Source organism: Xenopus tropicalis, chromosome 5 (assembly GCF_000004195.4).
Source record: "Xenopus tropicalis strain Nigerian chromosome 5, UCB_Xtro_10.0, whole genome shotgun sequence".
Classification (NCBI taxonomy): domain Eukaryota; kingdom Metazoa; phylum Chordata; class Amphibia; order Anura; family Pipidae; genus Xenopus; species Xenopus tropicalis.
In genome coordinates, this window is record NC_030681.2 from 153,280,186 (window position 1) to 153,298,375 (window position 18,190).

General features: G+C 46.6%; 1 protein-coding gene across 4 annotated transcripts in view; it reads left to right on the forward strand.

The window, feature by feature from the left end:
• The first annotated feature begins 633 nt into the window (after positions 1-633).
• The window catches only part of ptk2b (protein tyrosine kinase 2 beta), a 78,594-nt gene continuing 61,037 nt past the window's right edge, over positions 634-18,190 (forward strand). Inside the window, exon 1 of one of the 4 annotated variants that reach the window (XM_012964037.3) lies at positions 634-729. The gene's annotated coding sequence lies outside the window, so the exon portion shown is untranslated. 4 annotated transcript variants of the gene reach the window in all.

An 18,190-nucleotide genomic window follows, 5' to 3' on the forward strand; every position in this document is an offset into this window, starting at 1 on the left:
CCCTAACTGGCCTTCAGGCTGGGCCCCCTTAGCCCATAACAAGGTTACAGATATATAGAAACATTGGGGTAACAGTCACCCCGCTATAGTTCCAGGGGTACCCAGGGCACAAATAAGCACTCACCCCAAATCCCCCCCCTAACTGGCCTTCAGGCTGGGCCCCCTTAGCCCATAACAAGGTTACAGATATATAGAAACATTGGGGTAACAGTCACCCTGCTATAGTTCCAGGGGTACCCAGGGCACAAATAAGCACTCACCCCAAATCCCCCCCTAACTGGCCTTCAGGCTGGGCCCCCTTAGCCCACAATGATGTTCCTGCCCAAGTTGCCCCTGTAGGCAGTATGGGGGCTATTGTGTAGGAAGTGAGTAGATAAAAAACAAAGACAAAAGAGAGAGAATGATTATTTTATATTTGGATAGAAGGTTGCCAGAGCAATGCTAGTGCTGAGTAGTAGGTACGGGTGCTGAGCAGTGGGTGTTAATGCAGAGCAGTGGGTGCTGAGTAGTGGGTGCTAATGCAGAGCAGTGGGTGCTGGGCTCAGTAGAGCAGATAAGGAAGTGCAGGGGGAGAAGTGAGCGTTGGGGGGGGGGGGGGGGGGAGTTTATAGAGAGAGAATTGCCAGCCTCCAGCACTAACATCACCGAGAGGAGGAGCCGGGCTCATACCTGCCAGTGCCACATTCCTGAGCCACAGTAGCACCCAGCAGGCACCCAAGGGGCCACCAGGTAAGTGCTCATCTGCCTTTTATTTTGACCTTTGTTGGCACAGAAGTTAGGGTGCTGAATGATATAAATAAGGTGCTGAGGTTGCTGGGGGTTTGGGGGAAAGGGGTGTTGGGAGTTGTAGCTGTGTGTGACTTTCCGACAGAGGCAATGAGGAAGCTGGGGAAGTCCTGTGCTCCTTATGTGTCTGCTGTGGGAAGGGGGGGTTACGGCTCTGTACCCCCAGCCAGGAGCTACTGCACTACAGGTGATCAAGGGAGGCTGGGAGTTGTAGTTGAAAACACTTTTTGTCCTGTGTAATAAAAAGAAGTGTGCTGGGAGTGCTGGGATGTGTAGTTAAACAACACCTGAAGGCATTCCGACTCCTAAATACTGACTGCTGCCTATAAACTGATAACAGGAGCCTCTCAGGGGCTTCTGGGAACTGTAGTTTGTGTGTGTGCTGCATTTAATAACAGCCGGAGGGGCAGGGGTATTGATATGTGATTTCTGCGGGGTATGGAAGTGCTAGTAATACAGGGAATTCATGGAGGATGCTGGGAACTGTAGTTTGTGTGTGGGCTGCATTAACATCAGATCTGACAGGGGTTTAATAACAGCCAGGGGGGCAGGGGGTATTGATATGTGATTCCTGCAGGGTATGGAAGGGCTAGTACTACAGGGAATTCATGGAGGATGCTGGGAACTGTAGTTTGTGTGTGGGCTGCATTAACATCAGCTCTGACGGGAGTTTAATAACAGCCGGGGGGGCAGGGGGATATTGATATGTGATTCCTGCGGGGTATGGAAGGGCTAGTTCTACAGGGAATTCATGGAGGATGCTGGGATTTATAGTTTGACAGTGAGTGCAGGTGAGGCTGCTGTATATAGCGGGGGATACGGGAGCGCACATGGTGTCAGGGTTGGAATTCCATTGCAGGACTCTCCCTATTGGCAGGAACAGAGTACAGTGTGAGGAGCTGCCCCCGGGCTAATTATATAAACACACAGGTAGCTGCCCCCCTTCCCTCTGTGCTGGCGTTCCTCCTTCTCCCCTGGCATATACTCCCTAACCTCCCTGGCACGGCGGCACCTCTGTAGCCTGGCACTCCTATCTCTGTACCCAGTAATCAGTAGGGTCAATAGCCCTGTAAATGCTGGAGGGGGGGCAGGACGTGTGTTATATTGGAGGTAGGACCTACATGTAGGAGGATTAGGGCTACTAGGGGGCCCTGAGCCTGAGAGCTTACAATCTAAAGGGTAAAATAGGAACATAAGTAGCCTTATTCAGTAGTACACGGGCACACAGCTAGATATTATAACATATCCATGTGGCAGGGAGTTGTGCCTGTGTCTCAGTGCTTACCATGTGATGGAAAGCTACATGGAGCTCAGTACCACTCTAGAACTCAGCACCCCTCCTGAGCCTAGAAAGAAGGCAGCTGGAGGTACATTGATGATATATAGTTATAGTACATTTAATATATAGTACTTTGAGTGCTTTCAGGCCTACAGTACAATTAGTAAAACATATGGCTATTCAAATGTTGTTGAACTACAACTACAATTTTGCTGGGAGTTATACAACTACAACAACCATCTTGCCCTGCTGTCTCCATCTTGCCCTACTGTCTCCATCTTGCCCCACTGTCTCCATCTTACCCTACTGTCTCCATCTTGCCCTACTGTCTCCATCTTGCCCTACTGTCTCCATCTTGCCCCACTGTCTCCATCTTGCCCCACTGTCTCCATCTTGCCCTACTGTCTCCATCTTGCCCTACTGTCTCCATCTTGCCCTACTGTCTCCATCTTGCCCTGCTGTCTCCATCTTGCCCTACTGTCTCCATCTTGCCCTACTGTCTCCATCTTGCCCCGCTGTCTCCATCTTGCCCTACTGTCTCCATCTTGCCCCGCTGTCTCCATCTTGCCCCGCTGTCTCCATCTTGCCCCACTGTCTCCATCTTGCCCTACTGTCTCCATCTTGCCCTACTGTCTCCATCTTGCCCTACTGTCTCCATCTTGCCCTACTGTCTCCATCTTGCCCTACTGTCTCCATCTTGCCCTACTGTCTCCATCTTGCCCTACTGTCTCCATCTTGCCCTACTGTCTCCATCTTGCCCCACAGTCTCCATCTTGCCCCACTGTCTCCATCTTGCCCCACTGTCTCCATCTTGCCCCACAGTCTCCATCTTGCCCTACTGTCTCCATCTTGCCCTACTGTCTCCATCTTGCCCCACAGTCTCCATCTTGCCCTACTGTCTCCATCTTGCCCCACTGTCTCCATCTTGCCCCACAGTCTCCATCTTGCCCTACTGTCTCCATCTTGCCCCACTGTCTCCATCTTGCCCCACAGTCTCCATCTTGCCCTACTGTCTCCATCTTGCCCCACTGTCTCCATCTTGCCCTACTATACCTGCTACCCAGCATCCCTCCTGACTAAAGCTGCTGATTGTGTGATTGGTTGGGGCAGGCCCCCCTATTTATACCCCCCATACACACAGACCTGCTTTCCCTGCCTTAGACACTCGGTACATGTGGGGGGGCAGAGATGGGATGAGGATGCTCGCCGGCACACACGGGGTTAATGGCTATTGCCATACTTACACTTCCTGTGTAACGCACTGTAGCACTCGCCTCTCACACAAACCTAAATATAACTTGTGATTATCCACCGCGTTCAGCAAACAGCCCCGACCCTTTCCCTGCTGGGCGCCCTGGGAACCCTCTGATTGGCCCTTACTGATGTATAGGGAGGGGGGTCAGTGCCGGCAGCACCCCAACCCAATGGGACTCCCCTATGTGCTCGGTACAGACAAATTACATGTCACTCAAATGGCTCTTTCTACTTGGCCTTTAAATGGCTCCTATGGTGCGACTGGGGGCTTTTCTTTCTATACCCCCCCTTGCCCGATGGCTACTCGGCCAATAATCACCATCAGAGACCAGTTTAATAGCCGAGGCCCTATAGACCTTATAGACAGGCAGGTTGGAACAATGAGTTGCACAGACCCAGGCGGGACAGGTCGGCACAGGTTGTGCTGGGGGAGTCGCTCTGCCACATACTTGTCTCCTGTCAGCGGGAGCAGCCATGATTGCTCTGGGGGGGGGCTTCTTCCCCAAACACTGACAGAACCAAACCATCTGGGCCCCCAGAGACACATAACATTAAGGGTTCGGTTTGGCCAAACCTGGACCCTGTGCTTTCAACCCAATTCCCAGTATCTCCCAGTTACAGGGTCGGACTGGGCCACCAGAATACCAGGAGAAAACCCAGTGGGCCCCAGTGGCCCGAGCACACCAACAGGACGGAGCGCTGGGGGCTGGAATGGACTGGGCAATAGATACCTGCACCGGCACCGTCACGGGGAATGGGGGTCCCTTAGCTGGGGAGGGCGGGGTTAGGCCTGAGTGGGTGGGGCCTTTGCTTGGGATTCCTGATAGGCCCCGCCTCCCCTGGGTCCAAAGTGATGTGTGTGCCTGTGCCTTTGTCTGCCCACCCTGACCTGGCATTTTTATCAACACTGAGCACATTTTCCCATGGGCAGCAACCCATAGCAACCAATCAGTGATTGTCTTTTTTCAGCCAGCTGCAGATAGAACAATGAATGCAACAATTTGATTGGTTACCATGGGTTACTGCCCATAGTTGATAAATCAGCCCCACGTCTCGCCCTGACACTGACCTGCCTGTCTCGCTTCCTCAATGGGATTATGGCCTAATTTTCCCTGCTGCCAATAAGAGCATTTATATTTACCCCTCCCCCCATGTATTAACATTTGACCCCCCCATTAGATTATTCACAAGGATAGACCTACCTTCAGCCAATCAGATTATTAGACAAAACTTACAAAACTTAACCATCTTGCAGCCAATAGGAGCATTAGACAATCAAAAACATCAAAAAAAACTACAAGTAAATGCCCCCACCTTTAACCCTTTACCTCCACTGCATATGAAATCTATCTAAAGTCATGGAATGCAGGATCTATGTTTCCACATATGAAATGAATGAAACCACTTTTGTTGCTAGGCTATGATACAGTGTAGCAATAACCAGCTCTCCTCTGGCCGTGTCCCACAATGCTTTGCATGCTGCCTTCTGCTACAATCTTTCACGAGTCAGAAGCAGCAATGACTCCATAACCATTTCCGACTTTGAATGAATGTATATCAGAAAGCTGCTTGGAATGGCATTTTCTATCAGTATCTAAAAAAAAAAACGTTTCTTAGGCGGAGTTGCCCTTTAAATAAAGCACATTGTTGACTTTTACAACAGGAGGAATGTGCTTTGAAGCGACTGCTATAGGGCTGAATAGGAAGTTGGCATCACATGGAAAGCTCCCCCGCAGCCGCTTATAGAAACATGTATTGCCCCGGGGCGTTCCAACTTGCTCTTTTTTTAGGTGGATTTGCAAGATTTCGAATGATTTGCCATACTTGGGTTTATTTGTTTATTGTGAATCTCAGCGTGAATTTGATACAAGATGGAACTGGAATTCCCGGCCTGGGGTCCCCCTGTGCCGACTCAGAATGGGAATAATTAGAGAGAAGATTTGCTTGTGCTACTGTTGGTAAGGTAGTGCTATCAATCCCTCCATTTTGTGTAGTGATCTTTTGGGCTTGTCTGGGGTTAATTTGCTCATTACTCAGTTTCTGCTGTGATCTTACTGGCATAAATGGGTTTAATATGCTCTACCTATTTTCCACAGCGATTTGACTGGAATATCTCTTTAATTATAGATAAAGGGAGAGGCAAAAGAAACTATAAATATTGGTATTTGTGGTATTTGTGGTATTTGTGTATAACTACAGTGTTTGAGAAGTTTGGGGAGGACAAGGTGTCTGGGAAGGGTAGGGAGATTATCAGTTAGATCTAACTGGTAATCTGGTGAAGGAAGGGGAGCAGTGGCAGGGGGTAATTATCCATGCAGAGACCCCATGATGCCCTTTGGACCCTCGTTGGGGACAACAGGGCCACACCAGAGAGCTTGATTGGCAGCTCATTTACTACATTTTTGGATGTAGTTCCCCTTTAACGCTGACTGCATGGAAGGGAGGATTCTGGGGCTTCAAGTGACAGATACAAATAGTCCGTAGTGCAGCGCCTGACTGAACTTGCCCTTACCTACAATGAATACGGTATGAGTCTTATTAACCCTGTGTGTTCCCTGGGCAGTGATCTTTTGGGCTTGTCTGGGGTTAATTTGCTCATTACTCAGTTTCTGCTGTGATCTTACTGGCATAAATGGGTTTAATATGCTCTACCTATTTGACTGGAATGTCTCTTTAATTATAGATAAAGGGAGGCGCAAAAGAAACTATAAATATTGGTATTTTGTGTATAACTACAGTGTTTGTGAAGTTTGGGGGGGACAAGGTGTCTGGGAAGGGTAGGGAGATTATCAGTTAGATCTAACAGTTGGTGAAGGAAGGGGAGCAGTGGCAGGGGGTAATTATCCATGCAGAGACCCCATGATGCCCTTTGGACCCTCGTTGGGCATTTGGGCCTTCATACAGGGCCACACCAGAGAGCTTGATTGGCAGCTCATTTACTACATTTTTGGATGTAGTTCCCCTTTAACGCTGACTGCATGGAAGGGAGGATTCTGGGGCTACAAGTGACAGATACAAATAGTCCGTAGTGCAGCGCCTGACTGAACTTGCCCTTACCTACAATGAGTCTATTAACCCTGTGTGTTCCCTGGGGCAGGCAGCACAAGGCTGGGCTCTTCCCACCCAGCAGCAAACAGAGAGAAAAGCAAATATTGACTGTTGATTCCGGGTAAGACAGGGCCAACTTGGGCTCCTTCAAGATCAGTCAAGATCATTTGTACTTGGGAAGGAAGCAGAGAGAGGGCCTTTATGTGCCCACAGCAATGTCTCTGCTTCTCAGGGGATGCTGGCAGTTGTATTTCAACCGCAACTGCCAACTGCTGTCAGTACCGTAGTATCGTAATAGTTGGTATTTTTGCCAAGGGGACCCTTTGAGACTGAGGGGCAAGTGCAAGTCCCTTTCTGCCCTGTTCTAAAACGAGCCAGGCTCTAGTAATCCTCAACAACCAATCAGAAGTTTGTTGTCAAACAGGTGACTACCTGGTAACTGGTTGCCATGGGTTACTAGACCCAGAGGGCAGAAATTTTGCATTTGTGACCCCAAAATGCTTCTCAGAGTGGTTACTTCTCTTCAGCTCCACAACCCAAAGGAACTGCTCCCCGCTGTTCTGTTCAGCACTGATAGTTGCCCCCCCGTGGGGCATACTCTGGGGGTAATAATAAGTCTGCAGTGCACAGGGGCAGAAACTGAAACAAGTGAAAATAAATCAGTATTAAGTTTAGTTCTTTGGCAGTTGGCACTGGTACTAATGCCCCGCTGGTTGTGGGCGGGGGGCATATGGGCCGCCCCAGGAGCACCTTGTGCATCGTTCCAGGGAGTTGCCAATGGTTACGCACAGGGCCCAATGGCAGCGGCCTAACCCTTTGTAAATAACACTCTAACGTTAGCAAATAAGCCCCAAAATATGAGAATACGGGGGCAGATTTATCACAAATTGGTTTTTCCACATTACAAAAAAGTCAGGAAAATCGATTTTCTGCTTTTTTACAGCATTTCTTTCGTTGGTGTTGTTTCAGGGGGCAGCATTTTTCCACAAGTCCCCCCATTTTTATTGATTTTTCTGCCTCCCCCCGTAGGTAAATATAAAGTGAAAGTGCAGTGAGTGCGCGGTGGGGCTGTTAGTGGGGAGGAATCCTCCAGGTATGTCACTCGCTCTTTAGCATATTCTCACAGCCAGGGGGCAAATTCCAAAACTCCCATTCCCACCCCCATTCTGCTGCCTGCGAGGCTGCTACAAACAGTGCAGGGACCCAGGGTGTAACGAGCTGATCCCCGGCTGGAACCCAGGTAAGCACCCTTATATTTACTATGGCTTTAACCCCCCCGCCCTGCCATTGGTTGGGGCATTCCAGCCTGGCACAGGGGGGCACGGTGAGGCATGGGGGTGCCCCAGCTCAGGACTGGGCTGTATAAGGTACTGAATGTATGTGGATCCCTAGTACTGGCTCTGCAGGGACAGGGCTACTGATTGGGCAGTAGCTGTATCCAAGCACTGGGCTCACAGGTTCAATTCTGACCAGAGCCCGACCCGCCTGGAGTCTGTATATTCTCCCTGTGTCTCTGTAGCTTTATTCCAGGTGCTCCTACTGTGTTAGTAATTGTCTCCGGGGGATTAGAGTGTAAGCTCCGCTGTGTGTCTGGCTGGAGGGGATCACTAGAAGGCACCTTTGGCACCCAGTGCCGTTGCATTAACAAAGTACCCATATGCACCAGCAAGGGGTGATTGGAGACCCTCTGGGGGCATTTTGGCACTTTGATTTGGAGTATGGGATAAATTCTGTGCATTACTTTGGGCTGTAGGTACCAAGTGGTGCTGAAGGCAGAGACGGACTGACTGCCAGCAGGGCCTGTGAGGAGGAGCAGGAAGGGCTGTGTATGTTATATACCGTATGTACCTGAAGGTCAAAGGGAAATTCAGTGCCAGGAATGAGCAGGTTCCAAGCTATAGGGCACTGGATTCATGAATGCACCTAGGTGAGCGGCATTGTGGGTAGGGGTAACATTATGTCTATTGTGGAGGCATTTAGTTGTGTTTTAGTTTTAGTTTAATAAGCTTTTGCTATATGTTTGTGGAGGGGCTGCCTCCCTATATCCAACAACTCCATAACGGAACGGGTTGCTCTGTATACAGTAGCTTAGCAAGGGCCATGCTGCCATAGTTTTATGGTATCTCTCTGTACAGGCTATGAGCAAACTTAGGGGGCTGTTCCTGCTGAATTGTGCTTAGTACAGGGGAATCCCTATGCTGCCATAGTTTTATGGTATCTCTCTGTACAGGCTATGAGCAAACTTAGGGGGCTGTTCCTGCTGAATTGTGCTTAGTACAGGGGAATCCCTATGCTGCCATAGTTTTATGGTATCTCTCTGTACAGGCTATGAGCAAACTTAGGGGGCTGTTCCTGCTGAATTGTGCTTAGTACAGGGGAATCCCTATGTGCCATAGTTTTATGGTATCTCTCTGTACAGGCTATGAGCAAACTTAGGGGGCTGTTCCTGCTGAATTGTGCTTAGTACAGGGGAATCCCTATGTGCCATAGTTTTATGGTATCTCTCTGTACAGGCTATGAGCAAACTTAGGGGGCTGTTCCTGCTGAATTGTGCTTAGTACAGGGGAATCCCTATGTGCCATAGTTTTATGGGATCTCTCTGTACAGGCTATGAGCAAACTTAGGGGGCTGTTCCTGCTGAATTGTGCTTAGTACAGGGGAATCCTTATCTGCCATAGTTTTATGGTATCTCTCTGTACAGGCTATGGGCACACTTAGGGGGCTGTTCCTGCTGAATTGTGCTTAGTACAGGGGAATCCCTATGTGCCATAGTTTTATGGTATCTCTCTGTACAGGCTATGGGCAAACTTAGGGGGCTGTTCCTGCTGAATTGTGCTTAGTACAGGGGAATCCCTATGTGCCATAGTTTTATGGTATCTCTCTGTACAGGCTATGAGCAAACTTAGGGGGCTGTTCCTGCTGAATTGTGCTCTGTGCAGGGAATCCCTATGTGCCATAGTTTTATGGTATCTCTCTGTACAGGCTATGAGCAAACTTAGGGGGCTGTTCCTGCTGAATTGTGCTTAGTACAGGGGAATCCCTATGTGCCATAGTTGTATGGTATCTCTCTGTACAGGCTATGAGCAAACTTAGGGGGCTGTTCCTGCTGAATTGTGCTTAGTACAGAGGAATCCCTATGTGCCATAGTTTTATGGTATCTCTCTGTACAGGCTATGGGCAAACTTAGGGGGCTGTTCCTGCTGAATTGTGCTTAGTACAGGGGATCCCTATGTGCCATAGTTTTATGGTATCTCTCTGTACAGGCTATGGGCAAACTTAGGGGGCTGTTCCTGCTGAATTGTGCTTAGTACAGGGGAATCCCTATGTGCCATAGTTTTATGGTATCTCTCTGTACAGGCTATGAGCAAACTTAGGGGGCTGTTCCTGCTGAATTGTGCTTAGTACAGGGGAATCCCTATGTGCCATAGTTTATGGTATCTCTCTGTACAGGCTATGAGCAAACTTAGGGGGCTGTTCCTGTTCAATTGTGCTTAGTATGGGGGGGGGGGGATTAGAGGGCACAGGTTGGTAGCACAGAAGGCAGTAAGGCAGGGGGTGGGGGGTACCAGCTGTTAGGGTTGGAATGTCGGCTGATGGAATCTATGTATCACCAACGGACTCAGTAAATATGGGAGGCTGCTGAATGCTGCCCGGTAGTTACTATACACAGTCATTATAAACAATGTTTAACTCACCAACCAGGGCAGGTGGCACGATAATGCCAGCTTGGATCTTACACTGTCCTGTGGGAGTGAGAGGCAGAAGGGGGAGGGATACAAACACTGATTCCCCATGCTACATTGTGTACTGAGTCGCAACTTGTGGCACAGCCAGTTACACTATAGCCAAGGTACCTGTATATAATGCTCATTTAATTCTAAATGAGCTTATTGGTTCATTTTATTCTAAATTAGCTTATTGTATAAAATAAACAATTGTATTGGCCCCATTTGCCCACCACCCGGGTGGATTTTGGTCTTGTGTTAAAGGACCCGGGTTTGGTTTTTATCAGTTATTGTTGTCTGCAAAGTAAATATATTTCCTATTAAAATATAAATTCCCTATAATATAAGGGAACATGATGCCCACCCAACAGAATGACTCAGAAGCCCCATTAGATCATTTTTTTAAACATATTTTGTTCAACATTTATTCCAATCCCATTGTTTTGTCAGCAGCTTTTTACTACATAACTACAGTGGCGCTGTTTCACTGGAGCCAATGGAAAAAAGACTGACAATCTGGTGGGAAGCGGTACTGCAAGTGACAAAGCTATCAATACTATCAGTACTAACTTGCATCTGAAGAACCATGAGTTTCTATCTATTTACTTTGTATAGTTTTTTAATTACTTCCCTTCTTCTTCTGACTCTTTGCAGTTTTCAAATGGGGGTCACTGACCCCGGCAGCCAAAACCTATTGCTCTGTGAGGCTCCAGTTTTATTGTTATTGTTACTTTTTATGACTTATCTTTCTATTTAGCTCCTCTCCTATTCATATACCAGTCTCTCATTCAAACCACTCCTTGGTTGCTAAGGTAATTTGCACCCTAGCAACCAGCTGCTAAAATATTAAACTGAAGAGCTGCTGAACAAAAAGCAAAATAAGTTAAAAACTACAAATAATAAAAAACGAAGAGTGATTGCAAATGATCTCAGGATATTGTAGGCTGTATATACATCACACGTCAGCCTGATACAGCAGGCTCGGCATCCGGTTCAAGCAGTGACAGCCATAGAAGCCTCTTGAGGCTCGGCCAGTTCACTTGCTATGGAGGAAATGACAGAGCCGTCTCTATTGGCTGATATTGCGTCATGTTCCTCGGCCGGCTGAGCACGTTGGGGCTGCCATACTTCCTCTCTTTGCAGTCACAGCAGCCAGTGCTTGTTATCATTATCTATTTAACTATTTGTTTTATCGCATTCTGCATGGCAGTATAGAAATTAGTGCAGCCTGCAGCTATAGAGAGAAGATTTGAAAATGAACCCTGGGGGGGGCAGAGGTTGTTTCCATTTAAACTGCATCCTGCCCATTAGCTTTGCATTAAGATTCAAGCTGCAGACTGCACTGATTATTGTACAGCCATGCAGTAGTCAAATTGATTGCTAATTAGTAGGGATGCACCGAACCCACTTTTTTGGTTTCTGCCAAACCCCCGAACCCACCCTGATGGATTCTGCTGAATCCTAAACTGAATCCGAAGGGTTAAAAGTTACCTAATATATAGGGGCAGCTAAACCCCCCCCCCCCTAAATTTTAACCCTTTCCGAATGCTAATTAGGATTTGGATTCGGTTCGGCCGGGACCGTGGATTCCGCCCCTTTTTTAACTTTTTTTTTCCCCCTGATGAAGACCCATTATTGGGTTGAAATGCGTTGGGCTTTTTCTATGCTTTGTATTTAATAAAAATGTTCATCTTTTTTTGTAACTTTTGATATTTTTTACTTTTGGGACCGTGGATTCGGCCGAAACCGAATCCATCAAAAAAAGGCTGGATTTGGCCCGAATCCCGAACTGAATGCGGGATTCGGTGCATCCCTACTAATTGGCCATTCGGTAGGTAATGGCAACACTATCAACCTGTGTTTCTCTTGTTGTTCAACTCCTATTATTGCTCCCAGACGTTGGTCTTCAGCTTACTGCACATTGGGTCAGACTGGCCGGCCGGTGTACTGGGAGAAAACCCGGTGGGCCCCAGTCCTATTGGGCTCCACAGACCCAAGCCCACCAATAGGCTAAATGGTGCAGTGCTAGGGGGCCAGAATGCATTGGGTGATACTTCTCTGGCGCAGTTATTTATGGGGAGCAATGGGCCCTAAGTTGGGGGGGGGGGCATGGCCAAAGGTTGGACCTTCAAGTGGGTCATGAACTAAAACAATATGACAGCCACTGACATAGGGGGTCTTTTGCGGTAACCATTACTGCCCTTAGCATATGGGGTTTGTGGGCGTAACCAGAAAGGGAACACATTATTATTATTATTAACATTTATTTTTAAAGCGCCAACATATCCCGCAGCGCTGTACAATAAGTGGGTTACATACATTGGACATACAGAGTAACATATAAAGCAATCAATAACCGATACAAGAGGTGAAGGGGGCCCTGCCCAAAAGAGCTTACAATCTACAAGGAGTAACATATAAAGCAATCAATAACCTATACAGGAGGTGAAGGGAGCCCTGCCCAAAAGAGCTTACACTCTACAAGGAGTAACATATAAAGCAATCAGTAACCGATACAGGAGGGGAAGGGAGCCCTGCCCAAAAGAGCTTACACTCTACAAGGAGTAACATATAAAGCAATCAATAACCTATACAGGAGGTGAAGGGAGCCCTGCCCAAAAGAGCTTACACTCTACAAGGAGTAACATATAAAGCAATCAATAACCTATACAGGAGGGGAAGGGAGCCCTGCCCAAAAGAGCTTACACTCTACAAGGAGTAACATATAAAGCAATCAATAACCTATACAGGAGGGGAAGGGAGCCCTGCCCAAAATAGCTTACACTCTACAAGGAGTAACATATAAAGCAATCAGTAACCGATACAGGAGGGGAAGGGAGCCCTGCCCAAAATAGCTTACACTCTACAAGGAGTAACATATAAAGCAATCAATAACCTATACAGGAGGTGAAGGGAGCCCTGCCCAAAAGAGCTTACACTCTACAAGGAGTAACATATAAAGCAATCAGTAACCGATACAGGAGGGGAAGGGAGCCCTGCCCAAAAGAGCTTACACTCTACAAGGAGTAACATATAAAGCAACCAATAACCGATACAGGAGGTGAAGGGAGCCCTGCCCAAAAGAGCTTACACTCTACAAGGAGTAACATATAAAGCAATCAGTAACCGATACAGGAGGGGAAGAGAGCCCTGCCCAAAAGAGCTTACAATCTACAAGGAGTAACATATAAAGCAACCAATAACCGATACAGGAGGGGAAGGGAGCCCTGCCCAAAAGAGCTTACAATCTACAAGCAGTAACATATAAAGCAAACAATAACCGATACAAGAGGGGAAGAGAGCCCTGCCCAAAAGAGCTTACACTCTACAAGGAGTAACATATAAAGCAATCAGTAACCGATACAAGAGGGGAAGGGAGCCCTGCCCAAAAGAGCTTACACTCTACAAGGAGTAACATATAAAGCAATCAGTAACCGATACAAGAGGGGAAGGGAGCCCTGCCCAAAAGAGCTTACACTCTACAAGGAGTAACATATAAAGCAATCAGTAACCGATACAAGAGGTGAAGGGAGCCCTGCCCAAAAGAGCTTACAGTCACATTGTGGGGGATGAATGTAAAGGGTCTGTGGATGTAACCCCTGCACTGCTGGGAGTAACCCAAAATTATGGGTAAGGACTGGGGGTCTCGCTGATTATACAGAGCAGTGCCTGCCCATAAATCTTAATCTCATCTCTGTTAATTAAGAGGAGTAGTGTAATTTCACAGGGGCCCTTGATCAGACTGAGATAATTAAACTGTTACTGTGTGTTAATTGGGTGCGAAAATACTGCTTTAGAAAAGAGTGGGAGTCATACGACAGCCCCCCCAAATCCTCCCTGTGTGCCTGGGCCAATCCAGTGACGGTGCGGTACTGGTTTATTGTTTCTCTAACTCTTTGTCAGTGAGATTCCTGGGATGTTACAGTTTTTCCTGCTGCGAGCAGCTCAATCCTGCAGCGAATTTAGGTAAATAAAACAAACAACAACACAAGAATAAAGAATATATGTTCCCGGGGAACATCGTCTGTATGTAAAGGGACCCTTCTACCTCGCTGCTGCCGGATAATGATCCAGACGGCTGCAAGCGTCGCTCCGATACGGGAGTCATTTATAGGCTCGTTATGTTCTCCGACTTGTTAAATGCGGGAATGTCAGGCAAATATATTCCCATTATAACAAGAGGCGGATATTCTAGCTGTATGTGTAGTTATTAACCATTAAATCCTGCTGCTGCTGACAACTCACTCATGCTGAGTCCCAGGTAACGGCATGAATATTCGGTTGTACCAAGTAACAGATCCGGGAGTGTCCGACTGCTGAACAGCAGGACTGAGTTATTTGCAGCAGGACATGAACCGTACTGCTAGGCAGCAGCAAAACTACCAATACACTACTGTTTGGGCCGGGCCCCTTATATGATTTCTTGCAGGGGGGTCTGGCGCGACCAAGTTATACCGCTGCTGCTAAAGGTTATAACAAACACCTCCACTGCCGTAACTATGGTACAGGTATAGGATCCCTTATCCGGAAACCCATTATTCCGAATTACGGAAAGGGCATCTCCTATAGACTCCATTATAAGCAAATAATTCAAATTTTTAAAAATGATTTTGTTTTTCTCTGTAATAATAAAACAGTACCTGTACTTGATCCCAACTAAGATATAATTACCCCTTATTGGGGGCAGAACAGCCCTATTGGGTTTATTTAATGGTTAAATGATTCCCTTTTCTCTGTAATAATAAAACAGTACCTGTACTTGATCCCAACTAAGATATAATTACCCCTTATTGGGGCAGAACAGCCCTATTGGGTTTATTTAATGGTTAAATGATTCCCTTTTCTCTGTAATAATAAAACAGTACCTGTACTTGATCCCAACTAAGATATAATTACCCCTTATTGGGGGCAGAACAGCCCTATTGGGTTTATTTCATGGTTAAATGATTCCCTTTTCTCTGTAATAATAAAACAGTACCTGTACTTGATCCCAACTAAGATATAATTACCCCTTATTGGGGGCAGAACAGCCCTATTGGGTTTATTTAATGCAGGGATCCCCAACCTTTTTTACACGTGAGCAACATTCAAATGTAAGAAGCGTTGGGGAGCAACACAAGCATGAAAAATGTACCTGGAGGTGCCAAATATGGGCTATAATTGGCTATTTGGTAGCCCCCATGTGAGCTGGCAGCCTACAGAAGGCTCTGTTTGGCTTTACTTAGGGTTTTATGCAACCAAAACTTGCCTCCAAGCCAAGTATTCAAAAAATTAGCACCTGCTTTGAGGCCACTGGGAGCAACATCCAAGGGATTGGTGAGCAACATGTTGCTCACGAGCTACTGGTTGGGGATCACTGATTTAATGGTTAAATGATTCCCTTTTCTCTGTAATAATAAAACAGTACCTGTACTTGATCCCAACTAAGATATAATTACCCCTTATTGGGGGCAGAACAGCCCTATTGGGTTTATTTAATGGTTAAATGATTCCCTTTTCTCTGTAATAATAAAACAGTACCTGTACTTGATCCCAACTAAGATATAATTACCCCTTATTGGGGGCAGAACAGCCCTATTGGGTTTATTTAATGGTTAAATGATTCCCTTTTCTCTGTAATAATAAAACAGTACCTGTACTTGATCCCAACTAAGATATAATTACCCCTTATTGGGGGCAGAACAGCCCTATTGGGTTTATTTAATGCAGGGGGCTCAAACTCAATTTACCTGGGGGCCGCAGGAGGCAAAGTCAGGATGAGGCTGGGCCGCATAAGGGATTTCACAAAAAATTGGCTTTCAAGGGATAATGCAAGGCACGGCGGGAGGGAGCTGCTGATTGCGGAAATGACGTTATGCCATCATAACAGTTATTATGGGTAGACGTTCTGTGTGCACAATTAGCTCCTTATGATGGCATAACGTCATTTCCGCAATCAGCAGCTCCCGCCCGCCGTGCCTTGCATTATCTCTTGAATCGCAATAAAAATCGCAATCCATTCATTGCTTTTGAGAAGGCGTTGGTGAGGGCCACAAAATATTGTACCGAGGGCCGCAAATGGCCCGCGGGCCGCGAGTTTGAGACCCCTGATTTAATGGTTAAATGATTCCCTTTTCTCTGTAATAATAAAACAGTACCTGTACTTGATCCCAACTAAGATATAATTACCCCTTATTGGGGGCAGAACAGTCCTATTGGGTTTATTTCATGGTTAAATGATTCCCTTTTCTCTGTAATAATAAAACAGTACCTGTACTTGATCCCAACTAAGATATAATTACCCCTTATTGGGGGCAGAACAGCCCTATTGGGTTTATTTCATGGTTAAATGATTCCCTTTTCTCTGTAATAATAAAACAGTACCTGTACTTGATCCCAACTAAGATATAATTACCCCTTATTGGGGGCAGAACAGTCCTATTGGGTTTATTTAATGGTTAAATGATTCCCTTTTCTCTGTAATAATAAAACAGTACCTGTACTTGATCCCAACTAAGATATAATTACCCCTTATTGGGGGCAGAACAGCCCTATTGGGTTTATTTCATGGTTAAATGATTCCCTTTTCTCTCTAATAATAAAACAGTACCTGTACTTGATCCCAACTAAGATATAATTACCCCTTATTGGGGGCAGAACAGCCCTATTGGGTTTATTTCATGGTTAAATGATTCCCTTTTCTCTGTAATAATAAAACAGTACCTGTACTTGATCCCAACTAAGATATAATTACCCCTTATTGGGGGCAGAACAAGCCTATAATCCGGAAAACCCCAGGTCCTGAGCATTCTGGATACCAGGTCCCATACCTGTACTGTAACCCCTCACTGCCCAACTTGGGGCGACACTAGAGCACACTGATCCTTATGGTAATTTAACCCCTTTATTCCCATGCTTTATTGCACACACTAGCCCCTCCCCATACAGAGGCCCTTGGTTACAATTAAATGTTTTTGGAGAAAAGAGATTTACTTATTCCTATTTTTATGCGTGGCACCTACAGAGAGAGAGGGGGCTGAGATCTCAGGCGCGGGTAGGAGAACAATGGACAGAAATAGCTTGGAAACTGCTCAACAACTCACTGCAATAAGTTCGGTTTGTGGCGCGGGCGGGAGAGGGCTGCGAATAAATGTATAGACCCTCTCATAGAAATCCATAGATTTAGCTGCATTTTCCTCCGATTAAAGGGAAACTACACCCCCAGAATGAATACGTAACCAACGGACAGTTTATATTATGTTAAGGGACCTATTAAAGAATCTCCCCAAACTGGAATATATATATCAGTAAATATTGCCCTTTTACATCCTTTCCCTTGAGCCGCCATTTAGTGATGGGCTGTGTGCCCCCTCAGAGATCAGCTGACAGGAAGTGATGCAGCTCTAACTGTAACAGGAAGTAGTGTGGGAGCAAAAGGCAGAACTCTGCCCATTCATTGGCTGATGGGGCCTAGCATGTATGTGTGCCTTGGCTTGTTTGTGTGCACTGTGACTCCTATGATCCCAGGGGGCGGCCCTGACTGCAGTTACTGATTACTAATAAATTTCCTGTAAATTAGGACTAAAACTGTAAATAGAAAGTTCTGCAAAACAGATGTTTTCTACCATAGGTCTAAATGTTTAGTTCCTGTGAGAAACTGAATCTACTTGTCTGTATTCTTAGCAGCAGTTTAGAAATGTCTGCTATCCCACAGTCCCAGTCCCTTCCCAGAGGCTATTATCCCCCCACTGCTACTATAGGCACCATCTCTCCCTACTATACCTGCTATCCCACAGCCCCAGTCCCTTCCCAGAGGCTATTATCCCACTGCTACTATAGGCACCATCTCTCCCTACTATACCTGCTATCCCACAGCCCCAGTCCCTTCCCAGAGGCTATTATCCCCCCACTGCTACTATAGGCACCATCTCTCCCTACTATACCTGCTATCCCACAGCCCCAGTCCCTTCCCAGAGGCTATTATCCCCCCACTGCTACTATAGGCACCATCTCTCCCTACTATACCTGCTATCCCACAGCCCCAGTCCCTTCCCAGAGGCTATTATCCCCCACTGCTACTATAGGCACCATCTCTCCCTACTATACCTGCTATCCCACA